Genomic DNA, 19150 nt, shown 5'->3' on the forward strand with positions numbered 1-19150 from the left:
AATAATGTCTTTCAACTCAAAAGTAAATATAAATTGGTGATCTCAGCTCTTTTATCTATGCTCACAGGTTGATTTTTCATTTGATTCCTTGCACTTCCTTGATTGCTCTCCCTCACCATGTTTCCTTGCATTTCCCTCAAGGAGAATGCAATGTCAGAAGGAAAAGTTTTGCAGTAGGTGCCTAGTCTGGCCAGCCAGGGAGAGGTCTGGGTGGGTTTTAGGCAAAGCCATAGAGCAGCAGGGCTAAGCATTTTGCTGTCTGTGCTCCTGTATTGTTTGCTCCAGTGGCTACAAAAGAGAGAGCCAGGCTGGTACACTTTCATCCAGCCTTGCCAATGTAAATCTTGCTATTTTGCAGACTCTGCAGTCACTCACTGTCTTACACAATGCTAGCTTTCTGAAGACATTTTGACTCATGGGTAAAGCAATCAGGCAAAAATGTGTATTTCCAAAGTAACTGTATCTAGCAGGTTTCCAAAAATTCACCAGGGAAACACTTGAAGAAAAAAAAAGGAAAAAAGAAAAAAAAAGGGGTGCAGGATAGAGAGTATTTTTTTTGTTTTATTTTGATTCTCCTTTCAGACAACCAACTGATGAAAGTGTGTGACTATTTGAGTGACAAGGGCTGTTAATAAGGAACAAATAAGTGACCCCGGGGGTTGTCCAGTAGTAAATAGTAGTCTGGTCATCCAAGATTCATGTTACCACTAACACTGTAGTTCTGCTTTCATCTCAGGCATAAATTTGATAGATAATTTTCTGAAGATTTTTTTTTGGGGGGGGTGAAACCTAGCTATCTACATTCTCTTCAGTGCTGTGCTTTTCTCTATACATAGACATTTTACTCAAGATGAGGATATTCGTTCCCAAACCCAAGACACGATGTTTCTTTACAACAAAAAATGTCTCGTGTGTGTAAGAGCAGTGCTTCAGGAAGCATATTCTAGCACTAGTGCAACTTTAGGCTGTTTGTGCTCAAGGTTGACTGTCTGTTTTCTGCCATGCAGCTCTTGGATTCTTGGTCTTCCTTTCATTTGCTAAGAGCTGAGTTTCTCAGTAGGGGTTTCAGTAAAAACAAGCACAAAACAAAAAGCTCCTTCAGATTTGCAATATCTTCATTTTTTAGGAAATACATGGGGTTTTGTAAAGGTACAAATTTGTTCTTTTCTGTGCCTGTCAGAAAGCTTAAAAGGAACTTCAGGGTGGCTCAGTACTTGAGCAGTTCAAAGCCTGTTTGCTGAAATGCTTGTGTATGAGTAGGTTATTTTAAACATAAGCTCTAATTATGTATAAATATGTTCAGCATGCTTTCAGCCTGTATACAGACCAGAGGCAACCTTGTTTCCAATGAGGGAAATGCTGTTCCATCAGTTACAGTCTACCTTGTCTTGGAGGCTGAGGAATGAGTAATCTGCCATTCAAAGGAGAAAGCAAACAATGGGCTCCTTCCTACGTGTTTTAATGTCACATAGACAACGGAAGCTGCATATCATGTAGCCAGAAAAACTCCAAATGGCACCATTAAATCAGACTGTGCTTTGTGAGCTGGGTGGCTGATTTCTTTAAAAATATCAGAAAATGTATTCAGTTCCTCGGGTGTAAATCAGATTTAATATAATAGAAATGACTGAAGAGAGTAAAACTGGGAAAAATAATCAGTCTCTTTGTGTGGAATGGTGAATTACATCCAGACCATGTTTTAAAATGAGGTCAAGTGATTAGACCAAAAACGGGATATGAAAATAAAATTGAAGTCATTCTTTATTAACCGTGACCTCAGTAGTCCACAGTGGTTTGGCACATTGATTCTAATGTTAATGTGGTTTAAACTTCTTGCTAAGCTCTGAAGAATGTTCTTTCAACAGAACCATATCTATTAAATGAGTCATTTGCTCTTTAAATCTAGATAGCTTTACAGCACAGCACGCCATAAGCCTCCTAATGTCTCGCCAATTGTCCAGCAGGATTGTTGATATTTATACAGAGAAACTCTAAAGGGATGCTGACAGTACAGTTTCATCATCTGTAAATAGCCTTATTAAGGATCATGCATAAAATCCTCTTGCATTTTACAGTGTGAATTCTTGCTAAGAGTGTGTCGGTACCTTCCTTCCCAGGCTGTCCTAGTTTGTTATTGCAGAACAACCCAGAGTTGTTCAGCCACTGATTTTTTTTTTTAATATGAAATAGAGTCTGAAAGAAACCTGAGAGAAATCAATCTGCAGAGTAGCATATAGGAGCATCGGTTTTGAATGTTTTTATAATGTCATAGAGATGCTTTAATAATCCTCTTAGAGTGAAAAAGAGAGAAATGACTAGGCTTGCATATGTAACAGGCTAGTGTATAATTCCTGAATGCACCACAGGTTCTCTGTCAAGCCATGCATACAGCAAACCCCATTGCAGTGAATGGCTAACCATATGGTAATAATGACTTGTCCACATGTTTTATGAGAAATGCTACAAACTCCCTCCACAGAAATCATGATTTTTCATCTCTAGGAAAGTTCTCAGAAATAGCCAAGCTGCATTTTTTAAATTATGTGGAAATGCTCACTTACTGTTAATGGCATGAACACCTTAGTCAGCACTGTGACTGAGAGTGAGCATTCTAAGCTGTGCTGACATGAAATGCAGATGCTCAGAGGCATCAGAGGTGCAGATACCACCGCACCTTCTCCTTGAAGAATATGCCTGAAATATCAAAAGGCGTCTAGTCTCTAATACTTGATTTTGAGAATACAGATGAGAGCAAGGTAACTGCCAACAGAGATACTCTGATCTTCTTATGGTAACAGGTTTTTTACTCAAGGTTCACAGAAAAATCTTTCCTCCCTGCCCATGAGGTCTGTTTTTTTCCCTCTTTCTCCTGTTGTGGAGCTTTGAGCCGCTTGCATGGTCCCTTCTGGCACTTGAGGAAAGTGTCATTTTCCCTAGCACCCTGCAGGTTATTTTGTGAGTCCTTTTGCTACAGACAAGTCTCCCATTCTTTTTGTGAGTCCCCAGCCAGCCTAAAGGCCCCCCGCTCTCTATTGCTCCGCTTCCTCACTTGCACACTGGAATAAAGCAGCCAGCCTCTCTGCTGTCCTCCTGTAGCCTTTTAAACTGTCCATAACACACAGCACACATGTAGTAAACAGTGAACAAACACTGGGTGCCAGGTCATCTTGTATAGACTATGCTTTTGCCAAGAAAGGTTGAACCAGATGATCCTTGATGTTCCTTTCTAAACTGGCATTCTATGAAATACAAGAAATACTGTCCTTCCCACTTACCTACATGTCTTTGAAACATTTGGTTATGGTTGTATAATGATAACTCTGGGCAATCCCATGTTACCACTGAACACAAACTGTGGATTGCAGCTGGAAATGCAGGAAATAGCATGGGTTTGAAAAAATGTAAACATGTCTCATTAAAGTCATCTACAGAGAGAAGTGGCACAAGAAACTTCAGATATTTTAAGGAAAAACTGTATTTCTTGGCCAGCTAAATGGGATTATTTTTTCATTTTTTCACTTTTTTTTTAAACAAACTTTCTCAGAAGCCCTGAGATGATTTAAATTTGATTGTACAACTTTGCCTAGTGGCAGACAAATAAATTCAGGGTTCCTAGATTATTTTGGAAGTAACCATAGGTGTTATATTCCAAATGACTGAAGTATCTTCTGTGGTGTTCAAAGCAGTTGCCTGTATAGCTCAAAAGCCGTCCCTTTGAAAGCATACTTAACCCCCAGTATGTGTTAGGTATTGTACCATGTAAAAAATCCCTCCATGAACCGTACAACTGGGGCTTTACATTCCAACTCTGAGCAGGAAATATGGAAAACTCAATTTTTTAATGAGGCTGCTTTTTGTTCTCTTAAAATTATCTAATGACCTTAAACTTCCTAAGGCAACATTGCCATAAAGAAAACTCTCTTTCATCTCTAAGTGCATTTTCTTCATTTGGTCTGTATGCATTTGGAGGGTCTAGAGTACATTTTTCATAACTGCAGAGACATTTTTTCATCTCCTGTGAGCAACTACATTTCCTTTTGAAGCTGTTTCAGTTACTGTCAATTAACAAGACTTATAGTTTGTGACAGAGTTGTTGTCTGGAAGGAATGTCTGGAGGTCATCCTGTCCAACCTCCTGAACCAGCACTGCCATTTTGCCAGGTTAGGTATGGCTTTGTCTTACCAAGTCTTACAAACCTCCAAGGATGGCGGTTCCACAATCTCTCTGGGTAACTGTACTATCCCACAGTAATGTTGGGTTTTGTTTCTAATGCCCATCCAAGCCACAACCTGTAGTTGTTGCCTCTTGCTTCACCTGGCAGTACCAAGGTTTTGGCTTATTTTATGTGTGTAAATACCCCAAAAATAGTTGTAGACTACTATTAAATCATCCTGTAGTCTTTTTTTTATCAGCTGGAACAATTCAGTTCTGCCACTTTTTGCCCATATACTTAAGACCCCTGACCATCTTAGCAGTTCTCTGCTGCTCTCTCTCCAGTTTATTACTGTCCATCTTATACTGGGAGTCCAAAACTGAACAAAATATTCCAGTTGAAGCCATACCAGTACAGTTAATTAGCCCATATATTCAGGGACATGCAGCATGACTGCAGTTTCTGCCCCTTTCCTTCTCTTTCCTATCGACCCCAATGCTCTTGGGAGATGCAGTAATGGTTTTTTTTCTTTTTGTTACATCTGAGATTTTGTCTGGCTATGGTTTGAGGACAGGAGATGCTTTGCTATTGATGTCATCTGTGGAGGTGGCGACAAGGGTAAAGGCGTTTGCAAATGGACACATAGCCCTGATAGACACAGTCAGGAATGTTGGTGTTGGGCAGAAGTTGAAGTAAGTATGTACATACATGCATATTCTGTGAGATGCACATTAGTGGAAACCCCCCAGAGGAGTGTGGCTACTGAAAGGAAAATAAAATTCTCCAGCTTAAGGCTGTTTTCAAACATGCTGTTGCTGATTGTTGCAAATTCAAGAAGGGCTTTGGGTAGCAATCCTCTCGCTTATGTTTCTGCTACAGATTCTCAGGGAAGATCTGTCCAGATGAGGCTTCCTACATCGGAACTCATTGTGTACATTTTCTTAATAGCTGGAGAAGGAAAACAAAGGTTTGCAGAATGTGGTTCAGCTGGACAATATCACAGAGCTCTTCTGTAGTGAGTCACCCACTGACAGGCCCTCTTTCTCTCTTTTTTGCACAAGAGGAGAACCAAAAAAGGAGCACAGGTGTGAAGGTCAGCAGTATAGTACGTTTTCTGGAGTTTTTCACTGTTTGTTGCTTTTGCTGCCTTTAATGTTTAAATGAATGTTTATGAAGATCTTGAACAAAATGCAAAACACTCTGCCCTGCTTTAGCTAGAAAGCAAGATCAGTGTTCGGATTATTTGAAGTCAGCCCTGTTTTGTGTTCAATTCAAAGTATTATCCCTCAAAGGTGATTTTTTATTTCGAATAAATGAGAACAGGAGATGTGAGATACACTCACCCAACTTATCTTGGCTGAGACAATTTCGAAGCATTGTTGGATGCCTCAGTAAATGATATGATCATCTGGAAACAGATTTTATAAATCAGGTTTTCTATCCTTTTCAGACAAGTTATTATGAGGAGCAGAGTTCAGCTGGATTCAAGCTGGTGTTAAAGTAAAATCTAGTAGAGGCTCTAATAGAGCATCTAATAAACCAAGTGACTTTGAGCCTGATCTACCAGTGTGCTACTCTAGTTTACTTCTAGAGAAACTCTATTCACTTAATCTTACCGTACTTTATATTACCTTCAAACTGCAACTGTTCATTGTTGAATTGAGTCCTGTGTTTTGGTCAAGATACAGAGAACTGTGTTTTTAAAAGTGCTGAGTCTTTGTTTGTTTTGGAAGATGTTAAAACATGTTAAAGAAAATTAGTTCTAGACTGAGTATTTGCATGACAAGTTCTGCCTAAAGCAAATCTCTATGACTGAGCTGCAGATCTCTAAAAATAAGATTTCAAATTGGAATGTTTATGCAAGTCTTAACACTTGTGGTACCAGAGAGTGTTGCCATAATAATAAGTGGATTAACAGAGTGTTTTCACACTGCATTGAATTTTGACCTCTCTTTCATTGTTAGACAAATTGATCCTCTAACATTAAGCCCAAAAAGGATTATCTGAATAGAAGTGTTTTCTGGATACTTGTAATGAAACTCAATATGCTACATGATTCAAGTAACCAGTAAATGAATTAATTATTGTGATCAGTTTGTAAATCGCAGTGCAAAAGCAAAGCGCAAAGCAGAAACATCACCAAACAAAACTGAAGGGAATAACAGGGATTTTTTACCTATGCCTTTGTCTTACACTCCACAGATGAAAGTTTTTAAAGAGCAAAAATATACACAATCCAATAACTTTGTGTAGAAATTAAATCCTCCGGTTCCAGAAGATGTATTTCTAATTCACAGCAATGTGAAACAGTGGAGCATTTCTGGGTTTGCCCTCTCTAAAGGGAGCTATCAGTGGCCAAAAACAGCAGTTATAGAAAATATTTTAAGGGGAGTTATGCTGCCTCTGTTACTACAAGGCGGGGTGGCACTCAGAGCCCCTCTGGCTGCACAGGAACTGGAGAGAACAGGAACTACTGAGAAACACCAATACATTTATGCCTCCATGACACCAACATATTGAATCACCTCTGGCTCTTTCTCTTACTCTGTTGATCATGTTACTGGAGTCGTTTGGATCATTCTTCAAGGTAATGGAAATTATGCTTCGGAACAGAGCCAGGATCACAAGAGCCAGAGTAGCTGAAAGAGCAACAGCTCTGCTTGCCTCTCCCTCTTCATGCCCTGGGCTTCCTTGCTGCAGCCTGGGATACGTGCCATAGATTTGAATCCCAGAAGGCTGGAGTGACTCACCCAGTGACCTGTAGAAAGGTTTAAGACTCGCCCTCCCTCTCATTTATACCTATAGAAGAGTTTGTCTGGGAACGTAGTTATTTTGACTTACTAACATGGGGCTATGCTTGGGGCAGGCCAGGCTGCTGCTCTGGCTGAGTTTAGTCTCCTTTCTCCAGAGCATGGAGAGAACTAAATGTATTGCCTGAACAGAAACAGGCATCGAAAGGCATTGCCTTCAATCTGGCAGGAGACACCATCATACCTTTGATGTAAACTGGTGCTGTAGCAGGAAAACTAGCCCAGCTCTGTGGAGCCTGACTTCTGTCAATCCCTCTAGAAAACAGAAGGCAGAGCATCACTGTTTTTGCTGATAAGGCCCATTACCCCACAGGTGAATGTACTGGTGCCAGGCACTGGCTTGAGGGGTACAAATGATCCATAAGCCAACAGCGATTATGGTAACAGTGTGTGTGATATCCCTTTTGAAGAGACCATATTTGTGTCTCCAAAATGAGTTGCTTCTTGCAAGACTACCCTTAGCCTATAAGTGTTCCTTCTTTTATGATTATTTCTTCAGTAGCTTACCCAGAGCAGGGGTTATGAGAGAATGCAGTAATTTATATGTCAAACCTCACAGAAGAACCTCCTTTTGGAGCTATCCTGTATTTCAGATCATTTGACCTTCCTTCCATGTGCTCCACAGATTCAGAGATGAAAGCCCTTTTGGATTTACAGATTTCAGCATCTAAATCTGATAAACAGTGTAGGGAAGGTAACCTTGTATGAGCTGAATTTACTGAAGGGAAAATTTACAACATTTTAAGCAACAACAACTCAACTAGCTGCTGAAAGAACTGCAGGATCTGTTGCTCTCTGTTTTCTCTGATAATGTCCAAGGTGGAGCTGAGAGTTTCAAAACCAGAGGAGTTTTGCTTTTCTGCTCAACACTCCACAGAAAAACTTTCACCTTTGTCCTTACCCCTCAAATGAAATCCCAGCACTCTCGGTCAGGTGATCTACTTTGATTCACTTGCAAAGTGAAATCAATAATCTCATTTAAAAATTGCTGGAGGCAGGCAATCGCCCTTGTATTGGACATGCTATCAGAGAAGAATCTTCCATTCTGGGTGCAACCTGACCTCCATCCTGTAAGGATAACTAGCCTGAGAAAGCATGAGGGATTTAGTGGCAAAATCAAATGCGTGAAGAGATTGTGTTAAGAGCTATGTATGGTTACCTAGGAGCTATTAGGATTATAGCACATTTCAGTTACTCAGTCACACACTTTTTCCACAGATTTTCTAAATAATTGTGTTTGAGCCAATATACACAGGATGATGTAAGGTATAGATAGGTGAATATGTTGACATACTGAAAGCATAAGTAGCAAAAGACATGGTCTTTCTATAGCTTGCCTCATTATACACAGATGACAGCCAAAGTCACAGTGTCTCTGTGAAATCATGGGTTTCTTTGATTATCACTGAGAAAATGTCCATTTCCCTTTTTCATTAGGCTATTTCAGGAACTGCTGCAGAAGAAAACCAAACCAGGGGAAGCCTGAATGCTGTATTTTGGGTTCCTAGTGCAGAAACCCACCTCCCTCTCCCCACCCACCTCCCTGATTGTGTTGTTAAGTAGAAATACACACAGCCAGTTTTGTGGCAGAGGAGACCAGTTTTCACAATGGGAAACCACACTGTACCTGATTTCTAGTCTGTATCTGATTCTCATCCTTTAGGGAAGAAATACAGGAGTTTTCCAAAGCTAGAGTTGAGACCAGACATGTATTTTATAATAAACCCTAGCAATATATCAAGTGTCCTTTTAGATTTAAAGAGTGTACGATTTCATAGAGTGACTTCATCTCCTGAGGCCTTAAGAAGTGCTCATCGATAGTCTTGGAGGAAGCAGCACCCCTGTGAGAGACATATGACACTCAAAGATAAAGGAGAGTGCCCTATGAATCTGCAAATGATCTGATTTACTGAGGTGCAATCTCCACTCCAATTACTATCTTGTGGGAGGATGCAGGGTCCCATGTACTTCCGATGCTGCAATTAAAGCCACACAGCCAGGAGAGTGACTTTGCCACATTTGTCAGCTACCAGATCTGAGGAGCCCCTTGCTGATCCTGAGGAGTCATGTGAAGCCTCATAGCACATGATACAGCAGGAGCATTGGTCCTCACTGCCTAATCCCCTTGAGGGTAGCAGAGCTGGATACCTCCCGGTTTGCTTGATTTTGAGATCCTTCATACACAACAGTTCTTGAGATAGGGAGTCAAGCCAGCAGCTGATGTAAACCATAGAGCCACTGATAGGCAATGAGAGCAGATTCCTCAGCACAGTCATGGTTACATGTTCTCTGGATGTTCTGCAATGCAAACACTCTGCCTTCACTTTGCCTGTTTATAGAGTGTCCATCTGATTTTTCAGTGAGCTGATGTTAACTTCATCATTGCAGGCACCAGCAAGAGTTGTGCACATAGGGGAAGGTCAGGGAAGCTTCAAAGGCAACTGACTGTGAATGTCCAGAGCTTTTTTAAAAACAAAAGGTAAGGGCTAGGGGGATGTGAGTGCAGCTACAGCAACAGGGAGGCAATGGAGGCATGGAAGCGACAGGGTCTGTTCGGTTTTTCCTCCTGGAGCTCTGGCCTGATATATTTTTACATCTGCTTGAGGTCCCATGTGGTTTGCTATCCCAGGTGGAGGAGGCTGTGGCCCAAAATGCAGATTGCAGAGGCACCCAAAATGCAGATTGCCAGATGCGACTCAAGCACCATCACTGTGCATAAAGGCTTACCAATTTTGTTTTAAAACTTAAAAATGCAGTGACTTGACTCATTAATGTCAGACATCTGACTTGTTCCCAGAGGTATACCTCTTTCCTCAACAGCTGATTTCTGCTGCTTGAAGCTACAAACAGCTGGAGTAGTAGTGGTCTTAAAATTAGTGTTTTCTCAGTGTTGTCTCTGCTTGTGCCAGAGCCCTGGACAGCCAGACCTGGGAGTAGAAATTGGATTAAAATGAGCAGAAGGTGGGGAGACCATTCTGGAGGCCAGAGCCACTGCCATCCCCATTCTGTTGACAGCCTACTCCAACCCTGAAGAAACATTGAGTCAGATTTGGGTGGTTCCATTGGTCTAAGAACGTCATTAGATCTCAACATGTTAGGATGTTCAGTGGCACTTTAATATGAATTGGAGCCAGGGAAATGTTAAATTGAAATCTGTTTATTTCTCTTCTATAATGATAAAAGATTAACAACGCATAAAACTTTGTTCCCTCTCTAGTGCAGGAGGTGAACAAACAATTCACCCGAGAGCAACCAGAAAAAGGAGCTGATTTTGTCTTTGAAGCCTAAGCATTGATCATAAAATATATGATACTATTACCATGCGTACTTTCTTCAGGTGCATGGAGGGAGTCTTTGTAGCCACAAAGTAAGAGACATCCTGTTGTTCTTGATTATTTCATGTTGTACAAGGCAACTACTCCTATTTATAACACGTGAAATGTTCAGCCACTGGAGTTTTCTGCCTGGCTGATTCTGCATTAATTTACAGTGAACATTAGTCTTGTGATTTACAGACTGCCAGATTCCCTGAGTAGGATAACTGCCTTGAAGAAAGCTTCTCACCCACAGGATGGCTCAGACAGAGAGTTTCACTTGTCTCTGCCAGCTTCAGTCTGGGATCTTGAAAGAAAGAAAGGGCAGGGAGGTAGGATGTGGCAGGCAAAGCAGCAGTTTTGGCACCACAGACAGCATTTGCTTTGGGTGAAAGGTCTAACATGGAACACAGGCTTACTCTTCTCTCTTGTTACTTCCAGATGCCTCCCTTGAACACATGGGTTCTGTCCAGCCCCAAAGGGAAATTGAAACTTTTGTATGGGAAAATTCATCAAATGGTTTGCACTTTTATAGCTCAAGGGCTTGTGCCTGCTCCTCTTAGGAGCTGAGGTGGAATGTCTCCATTTGGGAGCCCAGATTTATGGCCGCTTAGGCATTACACAAGGATATAAAAGCAGAGTCAGATCCAACAACCTGCAAATCCTTGGGAACTAGTTCTCTAATTTGGTTACCTGGTGTGGTGTCAGCATTGTGCTTTGAGGAGACAGTGGCTCCAGAAGAGCATCACCCAAAGGAACTCCATCTTCAGTGAGTAATTTGGCAGGTACAAAACCTTTGATGATTTAGCATTGTGCTCAAAAAGACAGTAACTACTTCTGGCTCAAGAATAAAGTAAAGGACAGGGAAAGGGGAGGATTCAGGTGTTTGATTGTACCTTACATGCTTAGAGCAACAGTCCTTCCTCCTCCTCCCTGTCCCACTCCCTGCGCTCCTCCCTGAGCCGCAGGGAGCAAGGAAAGAAGCAAGTTTTTTGGTAACCTTGATATGGTGAGACAATATGTTATCATACTCCAACTAGGCACTTAGAAATGCCTCTACAAGGTGTCCATATCACAACCAGTGCTAGTGGGCGTTTATGTTGTCAGTCTTGAAAGAGAGGTAAAAGACTGAGTTACAGACAGGAAACCCAGCCCAAATGTGCTTGTCCAGTTCAGACGTGAAATGCTGCACAGAGTGAGGGAATTCATACTCTGGCTGCTCAAGCTTCATGTGTCCCGTGCAACTATGCAGAGTGCTGCTGTGTCAGGGCTGGAAGTGGGGAGGCTCTCACAAGCTCCAAGTCCATGTCAGTAAAACAAAACAAAAACAAAAGTGAAGGCTGCTGGTGAGTTTACCAGCCTGAATTCCCGTAGCATCCAGAATTGTAGGCTCTGATCCCTTCCTTATGGTAGTTCACTGTAAGTGCATGTAAATAGGTGAACATCACATGTGGCAAGAGAGCTTATCTGGGATAGCTTCTTTTACTAATCCAGCTGGATGCAATTAGATTATGAGAATTTCTTCCAAAGCAAATTGCCAGGGCTATGGCAGACACCCACGGTTCACAGGACTACTTTGTGGATGAAAAGTCCTTGCCATTTAAACACTTCAGGAAATGATCTCGCTTCCTGATGGAAATTTTCAAGACTGAAGGGCAGTTATATGTTTTTGGCCAACTTACATGTGCTCCATTTCCAGGTGTTTGAACATCTCATGATACTCAGCTGCATGGTCTGCCAGGCTCTCTCTTGGGAAAAATGGTTCATAATGGTCTTTTGCCAGATTCCTAAGAGCTTGAAGTCTCAGAAAACATGGCTATAGACCTGGATGCTGATCGGGCTAAAATGCAAGGACACCAAAATGGGAGGCAGAAAACCTGAGAATATTCTCAGTGCTTTGTTATTCAAATCAGCAAAAATGCTGTGAGTCTTGGAGGAAATTTTATTTAGAATACTTTTTCTATATCAAGGTGATGGGCATACCTTGAAAGAATTTAGTGGCCAATCTTTAGAAATTTCACCCATCGCTTTAGCTTGTGCTTCAACTGTGTTTTCATTGTCTGAGCAAGTTTTCATATCACAGAAACTAGGATTTGTTAGAATAACTGGCTTATCCATATGAATTATCTCTTGCCAGCGGATTAGACTTCGATAAACATAAGAAATATGCTATTTTACAGGAGAAGCCTAAAGACACGTCTTGCGTTGCCTATTGCTAGGAGATTTTTTTCTCGAAGTGCCAATTATGAATTTATTTTCATTAGTGTAAGAATGTCTTGTTTAAAAACAGTTTTCCGACAGGGCTTCTCCTGGCTGAGGTAGCATCAAATGAACAGATCTCTGCAGATGCCCTCTTTCTAGCCTGTATGTATAAAGTATCCAGAGGTTTGAAACAAAGCAATCACTCCCACACATAAGCCTGTTTTGGTGGACTTCAGCCAGGTCGTTAACGTAACAAAGAAAATATTTGCTTATTCAGATTCTATTCATGACCCTTATTTCATAATTTCTAATGAGGGAGTTGCTTGAATAATTGCAGTAATAATATATTAGCAAGGTTACTTGTTGTAATCTTCAGTGTGATCTCACAACAGGAAAATACAGTATGCTGTCCAGTGTCTTGAAATGCATGTACGTATGCGTTGGGGGGGATATACAGAAAGGTGTGTCTGCCACAGACATCATAGGAACCCTTGCTAAAAATACTGTTAAGTGCTCAGTGATGTACAGTTCAGAAGAATATTTTCCTTTTTTTTTTTTCTTCTTTTACTTCTCTTTTATTTTTTTGGCCTTCTTCACGGCTGGCCTGAAAGCTCCTCTCCAGTTTTCCAGTTCAGCACTGTGGTCTCTGTCCTCAGACGTCTCTGCAACAGTGAAAGCCCTATAGAACACATGATGGTTTTGCCACCATTCCCATAGGGGTGCTGCCTTTTTAAGATTTGTGTGGATTACTGCCCACCACTTAGTGCATAACCATGGAGGTAATTCAAAAAAAGGCTACCAAAAAAAGCCAGTGGGCTGCAATAAAAAAGGTTCAAATCTAGGTGACAGTGCCTGGGAATAATGTCTGTATGCCAGCAAAGACAACACATTCACTAGCTTGATTTGCATTTTTTAAAAATAAATATCCAAGTAACTTTTTACTGACAGGTTTTCATATCATTCTTCTGCCTTGTATTGGAAACTCAAATAAAGCTAGAGCTCTGCTAGGTGCTTTCCTCTTCAGTCTCCTATGTTTTGTTTAAATAATACAGTTTGAGGTTTGCTGATATCTACCTAAATAGTTGAGCTGCTGCATGTTTTCCTGTACAAGAGATTACTCTTTTTTGTAAGGATTCTTTTTTTTGTCATTGCCTATAGCAGATGATTAGAATTTGGCATCTGGGAAGATGTTGATCCAGATATATACTTTACCTTGACCCACAACAATCTGTTTTAGAATTAGCTCACTTATAAACTGCTACAGATGTTATTTTCCTTCATTAACCTTCTCCAAAGCTGGCAGCATCTCAAAATAATAAGAAACATGGCCATTTTGAGGTGCAGGTTTCAGCACCTGCAGGTACAAGAGGTGGTGAGGGATGGAGAGAGAGCTAAGCCTGTGCATGTCTCTCAAACATTCCAGGCAGCTGGGTTGTGGTTTGGGCATCTGGACTGATTTCCAGAGGCAGCAGCCTTTTCTGCTGTGGACCACTGCTGTCAGTGCTGGTCTGGAGAGCACCACTCTGCCTTCAAATACAGGAGCACAGCCCCACAGAGGCAGAGGGGGGGAAGGGGAGGCTCACTGCCATTCACTTAGAGTGAGACTCTGTGATCCTTGTGGATCCCTTCCAACTCAATACACTATGTTTCTGTGAATATAATCACTGCGAGTGATTTACCTTACAGGTAAAATTCATCATTCACCTTAATAAATTTAAAGGCCTTCTTTTTGTTCTTTCACTGATTCAGAACATTATTTTCTTAATCTATGAGGCATTATTCGCCCTTGCGCACTGTGCTGCTTCTTAGATTGGTCAAGTCCCAGGGACTAGGTCTTCTGCTGGACTAGAAAAACTTCTCCATATGTTTAGATTGTACAGAATCTTTTCAATTGTCTCTTGTTAGAGAGGGAAGGGCAGAGCACAGTATTTGGATTATGTTTGAAACAGGGGGTCAAAGTAGGGATTAGTAAGGATGAAAACTTAGAGTAACTTAAAACACCACCTTAGAACCTGAAGCACCCCAAATAAAAAAAACAGGAGACTGTTTTCAGGGCACTGGTGGCCATGCTTTTTTGCCACCTGGTGTAATGGACACACAAAAATGGACATGTGGAAAAAAAGTGTGTCTGATGAAAGGATTCTTGCTTTATTTTTCAGAATAGAAGTGTGAACTCATAAACATGTACTGAGATTAGCTGGGCTAGACTTAGGCTCTGATTCAATCCTACCCTGCATTACAGAGGCAGAAGACATGCAGATATAGTTGCACTGTAAAGTCTGGTGTTTCTCCCTAGGAGCATCCAGACAATGACCTTTGGTGAACTTAGGGCTTTCCTCAGTACTGCATTCTCAGCAGGAATAATCATCTCTCATAAGTCACTTGAGTTGCTCTCCCTCTGCAGACTGACCAGGTCTGGCTGTCCTTAGGGAAATGCAGCTGATTCATAAGTGGCCAGACTCAAATGGAGCACAGCAGCTGCTACATTTGACCTCCAGTGTCAAACAGGGCCAAAGATGTTCTCTTGCCTCAGGTCTGATGACTTGTGGTCAGTTAAAGCCTCTTCTGTGCTTACAGGCTGAGATGATATGGCCACATCTTTTCCAAATTTGTACAGGCATCTTCAGTTTCTGATGTGTGGTATGACAAAGCATGTGTATGTATGGCCAGGCTTGCAGAGTGGGCAGAAGTGCTCCAAGCATTGTGCCTGAAGGCATACCCCATCCACAGCAATTACTGAATTACTGAGGAAATCATGTGTACCACGTCCATGTAACACACACTGAAAACTCTGGCTGGATTTGAACCATAAATAATATAATCAACTCCATTTGATGAGACAGAAAGAAGGTTATGAAAAAAAATTGAGTAATTTATTAAAATGCTACTGTGGATGTAATAAATCATCAGAAAGAGCAAATAAATTCCTTTGCACTCAGGGGTTTGATAAAGAGAACTCAAAACTTAGAAGGCCAAGTTCTGGGCTGGCTATTTTGCAGTAAGCCAAGAACTTCTTTTTGCTCCTAGTTGCATTTAATGAGAACAGGCTCAGAAACACAATTTAGATCACCCTTCCACTACACAGTTTGTATAGGGTTATACTTTGCCTGCTATTTTCATAGTTCCCTGAATATTGCAGTTGAATGAGTGCATTAGAGCATAAAAGCATTGCATTCAGAACCATGTTGTTCCTGTCCAAATTAAAACTGATTAAGGAATATGACAACATTCTTCAAGGCAAAGATAATGTGAAAGATTAAAATGTTTAGTTTATTGCAGCCTCGGATGTGAGGTATCACAAAACCAAAACTGTTTTTTCCTATCTTCTAAGAAGCTCTCAGTGTATCAGTTGTGGAGCTGATATTCCTGTGCACGGGGAAAGGGAACACTGCACAGACAAGTGATCGACTCCACTTTGCTAAACTGCTGCTGGTGGAAAATCAAGAGGATCTGCTATCCCTTTGCTAACATAACGGAGAAATAAGGATCTGGGCACTACTTTTCTGGAAGGAAAAGGTTCCCAGTCTAGCTGAGAAAAACAGGTCCATCTCTAACGAAGTACTCCCCAAAGCAAAGGTCTGGAGTTGTTCAACCAATCCCAAAAGGCAGAGCAGCTGGCCACACAGGTATGCAGCACTCCCTAAGTTGATGCATCATCTCTGCTGAGGTTAGCAGTCAGCAGGGTGGGGTCAGGTCTTTCTGGTGATATCTTTCTAGCGGTTTTGGGTAAACAGAGCTCTGTATGAGTGCTAGTGACCAACGAACAATAGCTGAGAGTTATTTTTATTGACTAATTAATTAATTACAACACCTCTCACTCAGAAGAGTTCTCAGGCTGAGTATGTGAGAAGGCTGGTGTGTGCATTTGAGCTGGCTGAGGTTTACACTGTAGCAGCTGCAGCAGCATGCTGATGCCTGCATTACTTTCCTCCCATCCCTGCACGTACCTTCTCCTGATCCAAGTGCTTTGACATTCCAGTGCGCTGCCTCAAAGCCAACCAAAGCTGACACCGCTGACGAGACGATATGTTTGACCCCACTGGCTGCAGAACATGCACCACCCCAGGCGTGGGGAGGCTTTCATTCCTGTACTCCTGCATTCCTCCTTGCATGCCCAGGGTGAGTGCCTGGTATAAAGAAGCCTTTGCTCAATCAAAACTTATTCAGAGCCAGTGTGGACTGAAAAATTAGTTCCTCTAAGTCTCTGATTTAAGCCCAGTATAAAACAGGTGCGTTTTTGATGAGAAGGAGATTGTGGAAAGAATAAAATGTTTGTGCTTAATATCTGAGTGCTTTGCACTTCATAAGCATAGGCATGGTAACTGTATACGGTAAAGGGCTGCCATACACAAATATATCAGACTACAGTGGGTGTTTTCTCTCTCTGTTAACCCTCTGATTTACTATCATGCCATCTTTATCACGTTTTTTGCTGTCAGAACGGGTCAGAGGGGTAGTATCAGAGCCACTCACTCAGGCTGTGGCTGTACATCTGACAGGAGATTGCCATCAGCTCCATCAGTGCATCTGGCAAGACACGTTTGCACAAATGGGTAGTATAAGTCGAAATTTTAAATAGGCAAGCAGGAATGGAGCTCCAGTCCCTGTAATGGGGGTGGGAGCTCATGTCCCACCCAGGACTAATTGGCATTTCTTGTCTTCCACTCTCTCTCCTCAACACCATGATAGTGAAGCACTGATTAATGACCCAGTGGAAGTGTGGGACCCTGGGTGGCACGAAGCCGAATGCTGTAGAGAGCCCCTGGGTGCAGAGTTGAGACCTGCTGGAGCAGGTTTTCTGCTGCCCTCAAGAACAAACATGTGATTCTTTGAGTCTCTTGATTGGATCTCTGTGCATATGTATGCAAATAAGTTGATAAGAACTAATGATCGGCCACTTTTTGGCTTTAGCAATAGAGGAGAGTATGTGCATTGCATGTGAGGGTGGTATCTGCTGAGACAACTGTCTCGTTTTTTGTATTTCTTCAGAATTTTCAGTGTCTCCTGCTGATAATGTTAATAAACCAGACGGGAATTGCACAGGCAGTGCTGCCAGACATACAAATGGAGATGTTACTTTGCAGGAAAAATGTGTGATGCTGGGACACATTTGCACATTCTGTCAGTCATTTTGCCCACCTTCACACACAATACTAACCTGGTAAAGACTACACATAGCCATAGGAAATAGAAATTGGAAGAGGTGTGGATGACAGCAAATTGTGGTGGTGGGGAAAGATCACCTACTTGGACATTAGGACTGTCATTCAGAGGAGCTTCAACAATCCAAGAAAATGACTGATAAAAACTTTATGAAGACCAACACAGGCCTGTATGTAGAACAGAACCAACTCACACAACAACACAGGCTGGGGGTCAATGCTCAGGAGCAGCTCTGTGGAAAAGGAGTGGAGAATCTGTGAGCAACAGGCTGTGCAGCAGCCAGCAGAACCCCCAGCAGAGGCAAGGGGCTGCCCCAGCAAGAGCGTACCAGCAGCTCAGGAGAAGACATTAGGCCTTTCTATTTGGCACTTACAAGGCTACATAAGGAGCAGAGTCCAGTTTTGGACAGAGTGGGACAAGGCCAGCAGACAGCTATCAAGACAGGAGGTGCAACAGATGAGGAGAGGCTTAGAGAGAAGGGCTTGTACAGCCTGGGGAAGAGCAGTTTTAAGATGGAGAAATAATTGCAGGATCCCATTAGCTGATGGGAGGTTATAGAGAAGGGAGAGCTAGACTCCTCTACAAGGTACAGAAAGGACAAGATGCAACCATCACGAGATTCAACAAGGGATATCTGGGTTAAGTATCAGCAAAGAGAATTGCAGTGAGAGTGGTTCATCACTGGAACATGTTGTCCCTGGAGGTGGCTGGACCTCCATCTCTGGAGGAGATCATAGAATGACTTGGGCTGGAAAAGACCTTAATGATCATCTAGTTGCAAGCCCTCTACCATAGGCAGGGATGTCTCCCATTAGATCAGGTTGCTCAGGGCCCCATCTAACCTGGCCTTGAACACTTCCAGGGATGGGTCATTAACAACTTCTCTGATCAAGCTGTTCCAGTCCCTCACCACCCTCACAGTAAAGAATTTCTTCCTAGCATCTAATCTAAATCTCTTTTAGTTAAAAAACATTCCTCCTTGTCCTATCACTCTCTGTCCACATAAAAAGTCACTCTCTCTCTTTTCTATAAGCCCCCTTTAAGTACTGGAAGGCTGCTATAAGGTCTCCTCTCCCTGGAGCCTTCTCTTCTCTAGGCTAAACAACTCCAGCTTTCCTCATCCGATCTTCTTTCAAGTGGTGCTCCATTCTTCAATCATCTTTGTGGCCCTTCTCTGGACATGCTCCAACAGGTCCATGTTCTTTTTTGTGTTGAGGCAACCAGACCTGGATGCAGTGGAGTCTCAAGAGACTGGAGCAGAGGGTCAGAATTACCTCCCTTTACTGGCTGGCCTTGCTGCTTTCGTTTCAGCCCAGGACACAGTTGGCTCTCTGGACTGTGAGCACCCATTGTTGGCTCATGTCCAGCTTTTCCTCCATGAGAACACCTAAGTCCTTCTCCACAGGGCTGCTCTGAATGGATTCTTCACCCTTTTGCTGTGTCAGCTGCACATGTTGAACTGAGATGTTCAGAGATCAGCTTGTCAAGGCCCTAAGCAACCTGCTCTC

The sequence above is a fragment of the Chiroxiphia lanceolata genome, chromosome 3 (assembly GCF_009829145.1).
Source record: "Chiroxiphia lanceolata isolate bChiLan1 chromosome 3, bChiLan1.pri, whole genome shotgun sequence".
NCBI lineage: Eukaryota > Metazoa > Chordata > Aves > Passeriformes > Pipridae > Chiroxiphia > Chiroxiphia lanceolata.